Source organism: Syngnathus acus, chromosome 3, assembly GCF_901709675.1.
Source record: "Syngnathus acus chromosome 3, fSynAcu1.2, whole genome shotgun sequence".
Lineage (NCBI taxonomy): Eukaryota > Metazoa > Chordata > Actinopteri > Syngnathiformes > Syngnathidae > Syngnathus > Syngnathus acus.
Window position 1 is genome coordinate 14,353,486 of NC_051089.1, and position 5,276 is coordinate 14,358,761.

A 5,276-nucleotide genomic window follows, 5' to 3' on the forward strand; every position below is an offset into this window, starting at 1 on the left:
AAAAAGAGCAGGTCGTTTTAGTGCAGAGCAACTACATGGGCAGCCTGTTGGCTTTCCACTTGAATACGAGACACTGATTAACCAGTTGGCAAGCATTTACGACCTGCTCCAGATGATGATAATGGCAGACCTATGGACAGTGAACTCAAAGACTGTAAACACTTAACCTGAGCGAAAACAAACTTGGGCTAATGTTTCACACAGTCAAAAACAATTCCTCTTAAACCAGCCCTTCCACAAAATTTTAGGTTCCAGTCAGGGGAAGACTGAATGTTTGTCTGGCGTGATCTTCTTTACATTGAACTGTTTTCTTGTCAAACAAGTGAGTTTGCACATGTCTTTACGTTTGTACACCAACTCCAACAGAAGAAGCCTGCAATGGAAACCATTTTTAATTACTGTGACTCACAAAACATGCCCACACCTCCACATGTGCACAGTTGCTCCAAACAAAGACAAACATTGAGAAAGAAAACAATGACGAAATGTTTAACTTGTGCGAAAAGACGCCATCAGTCAACAACCCTCCTCCTTCTCCTTTTTATCTGGGCCACAACCGAGGGCTTCTGGCCTTATTGCCCAGACACCGTTCACCCACTGTTGTCCTAATACTAGTCAAACATTATTTTGAATGGCCAAACTCAATAGCGTTCAGCCAAGCAGTGTAAATATTAGTCGAGCACACAGAGAGGCTGGAGTTGCTATGCGTGTATCTGTGTACCAAAAGGCGTTTCTCTGTCAACTACTTCTGCACAGTACACAGCAGCAACAATAAAGCTGGTGGAGGCAGCACACACCAAAAGGGCGCAAGAAACAAAGAAAAAGGAATTCAGGCTTTTTCTGGCCAGAGGTGCTTTCTTGTTTGACAAAGAACGACATGCCATCTATTATTAGTGCTTCTGTGCCTGCTACCACCACCAAACAGTCTTGCTACTTTCTAGCCTATGTTCCTCAGTGCGACAATTCAGGGCAGCTGTTTTATTTATTTATTTATTTTATTTCTACCCAGTCAACTCTTTGCTGATGAGCTAACCTCTCTGCTTTTGAAGTCAACATATTTTGACAATGGTGTCCCCAAAATATGCTTTGTCCACCCCAGCCCAGATAATTGACTTTTGGATATTTTTTCGATTTAGCCGAGACCCCCTGGAAATGTAGCGGCTCGGTGGCGCACTGGGTAGCACGTCCGCCTCACAGTTAGGAGGGTGCGGGTTCGATTCCACCTCCGGCCCTCCCTGTGTGGAGTTTGCATGTTCTCCCCGGGCCCGCGTGGGTTTTCTCCGGGCACTCCGGTTTCCTCCCACATCCCAAAAACATGCTTGGTAGGCCGATTGAAGACTCCAAATTGTCCCTAGGTGTGAGTGCGAGTGCAAATGGTTGTTTGTCTCGGTGTGCCCTGCGATTGGCTGGCAACCGGTTCAGGGTGTCCCCCGCCTACTGCCCGATGACGGCTGGGATAGGCTCCAGCACTCCCGCGACCCCCGTGGGGACTAAGCGGTTCAGAAAATGGATGGATGGATGGATGGATCCCCTGGAAATGAGTGACCCGGGACCATCGTTCCGGTCCTCCCGGAATCGTTCAAAGTTGTACATTTCTCGCACAACTCTTCACACTCTCAGCTGACAGGCAACCTTCCATTTATTGTTCTAATGCAACCTATCAGGTCAGTGATGGCAAAAACACAATTGGCGACAGAATTAGAAGGCTGTTCTCTCTTGTCTGCCATCATTGTACGGAATGTGCGAAGGAGGGTGGCAGGGACCACATTCTGTGTGGTCCACATTTCCAAAGAGAATAGCAGATGCCAGTGGGATCATTGTAATGCTGCGTGGGCCTGTGGTGTGGAGCTGACGCTGAGAGATAATTGCATCTCAAAGGGACAGCTCTGGAATTGTCTTCATCCACCGGTGCCAGCCACCTAGCTGTCCATCATATATATTGTATGAAACTACTTGATGAGTGACATTCTCGGAGGACAACCGAAGGCTATTAGCGGTGTGTGCTGAGAGTGGCTGGGCAAATTCAGAATTTCACACCAAGTGCGATACACTGTCAAAATAACGCTTGTTTTTCCTTCACTTCCGTGCCCATTATCATCCTTCATCCCCTCCTCTTCCTCCTCCCGTGTGTTCTAATCTCACTTCACACTTGCTGGCTCTGACATATGAGCATGTTTCCCCTGAGAGAACAAAGTGAAGCTTGAGCGACAGGCGGAAGCTTACAGTGTAGGAGGTGGACTGAGCCTTTTTTTAAGACAACGCCTCTCCTATTTGAGGCCTCGGAAAGGCAGCCAGTGGTGTAGCGTCAACTGGCAGCGACTCGAGTATCCTCCAAACCTTGAATGTTGAATCATTATGGCCATTTAGGGTCCTTTTAGTTCTTTCTTCCGCGCGTGCGTGTGCATGCATGTGTGTGTGAGTGTGTGTGTACATGTATATGTATATATATATATGTATATATATATATATATTTTTGTTTTTAAATATTTAAACAGTTTTTACTAGTCTCTGATTTCAAAACTAGCCATTCATCAGTTTGTTGTGTAGCCTATGCTATATATAATATACAACGTTGACAGTCATAATGGCCATCCGAGGGAAACTATGACTACAATGCGGCCCGTGACAAATATGAGTTTGACATCCCTGAGCTAGAGTTTGTTTGTTTGTTTTTATTTGTTTGTTTGTCTGTTTGCCTGTTTGCCTGTTTGTTTGTTTGTTTTGTTTGTTTGTTTGTTTGTTTGTTTGATCCACGCTATTTTACCTATTCAAACTTGGCAACGTGCAATAGAACAAGAAATCCAATGAAACAAAGTAGGTCAATTGTGAAAAAACTTTTTCAGGTCAAATGGATGACATTTTTCTACTGTTCCCATGTGCTGGATTCAATGAATTACTCCTTCTTGGAAAGGTGTCTTTCATATATTGAGTCACTCTCCCTGGGAGTCTGGTCTTATGATTTTGTTTTCATTGCATGGTTCATTTAAAATTGAATTTTAGGCCCTTATTTCCTTCGCAAATTAAGGGCAGTCATGAAAATGTCAGCATGTGCCTGTCATATGCTTTCAATTACTCTGCGATTAGCCCATTGTTTTGATAGATTTTAACAGCCATTGTAAAAACAACCAGTTAGTCTGTTTTAAAGGCTTTGTATAGATTTACTGCAACAGTGACCTATTCCTGACCTCATACTTGCTATTTATTAGTTGACTCCCAATCAAATCTTTTGGTCCATAAAGATAGTTATCAAGTTGCTTTTATAAGGAACTGAAAAATCCTTTCGATTCACATTGCTCAAAAAATTAAAACACACGATTACATTGTAAAAAATGTCTTGTATGTATTTATGGTGAATTTCCAAAAGTATCTGACTGTTTTTAGAATCATTTTAAAATATTGTTACACATTCATCCAGGTTTGGTTAACAAGAACAGTAGATCACTGTAATTTATCAGCGTTAAAGTATGAATAGCTGTAAATTACTGTTGTTGGAACCGTATCTCACTGTATTAAAAAAGGAAAATTCCTTCAAATATTTATTCCCGATGTAAATTAACAGTTAATGCTAGGTTAAGAACAAACTGTAATTCAACAATAGGCACCATGCACATTCCTATCTCCACCATTTGACTGAGAATACAAGACAGCCTCCACACAAAGATTGGGAACACCAGATAGTATGGCAGTATCGGATGCATTTTTACACTTTAAAATCTCAAGAACGTACAAAATTTAAGTGAAAAACGTCAAGCCACGGAGCTGTCGTGGCTCAAGAGGTAGAGTGGGTCGTCTGGTAACTGAAGTGTCTGCTCTTGGATTCCTGCTCTGTAAGAATAAGTATCATTTTGGCAGCATATAGTATATTTCACTAGAGTGTGGATGTTTGAGTACATGAATACCCATATGGATGCTTTGTTTGTTTGACACAAAACCGACAAATAAATCTCACGTATTGTTATTAAATAGCACTTTATTATCTATTTGTATAGTGTTTAAATGAATAACATTAGATGTGGTGTAAAATTACCACACCACCCACTATTATGCTAAAGTAATTGCCTACATTTTCAGTCAGATTCAATACTAGATGGTTAAAATCAATTATAGTAGATGCATTGTAAAAATACACCAAATTACTGGCGCTCTTGCTGCCAGTAATTTGTTATTCAGTAATCTGTTATTTTACCAAGAAATTCTTAACAGTGTAGGAAACTACAGTATATGGGGCTATCATCACAGAAAAGTTGTACTCAGTGTTCTATTAATTATAATTTTCTGATAATGGTTACATAACTGTCCAAAGACCTGTATTGAAAGTCATTCATTTTTTGACAATGCTGGCAAATGTGTTATGGAGTAATACTTGTAGGTGTACTACCTTACTGAACTGCGTAGAACAAAACAAATTTCCCAGCATAAAATAAACCCCGGCATCACCTTGAAAGTAAAACTTGAAAGATTGAATGGAATATAGAAAGATAGCTGGCATCCAGATCTCGGTGGATTATTGATAATCCTTCCTCTAGAACCTGATCTTGTTTGCAAGAGAAAGTTGACAGGTTGAGTAAGAAATTGATTCGTCACTGTAAAATGATCTCTTCCCTAAATGAGACACAAATTCTGTCTGTGGGTGGGCCTGGTGAAGTGAGACCAAGGTTCAGTCAAGGATTAATTTGAAACAGTAAGAGTGACAAACTGAAAGGAGGTCGAAGTTGGAGTTGAATGTTGTCAATTTATTACATCATCGACATCATTACTAGAAGCACCCACTTAGTTTTTTTAAAGGGGGAAGTCAACCCCCCCGAAAATCTTTATAATAATTAGTTGTATGTGTCCCCACTCGTCTAAACACAGCATTCTGATTGATATTGCATTTGGAATACAAATTCAGCAGCAAAATGTATACTTTTTTATCCATCTCAGGGGGCGGACATTAAGCCACTTGCTGTCGACTGAAAATGACATCACAGTTACTTGATCTCAGGTCACAACCAATCACGTTTCGGCGTCAGAAAATTGGTGAACCGTGATTGGTTGTGACATGAAACCGGCAACTGTGATGTCATTTTGAGTCGACAGCAAGTGGCAAAATAGTGGTGGATTCTGCCTATTTAATTCAGATTCCACAAAATGAAATATTAATCACAACACTGTGTTTCAAGTTGGGATGCACAGAACATATTATGACAAAAAAAATTTGGGGGTGACTTTCTCTTTAAGGATCATTTCTTTAGTAAAATAGCACTTAAGGTTTTACATTTCACAATAAATTTAAT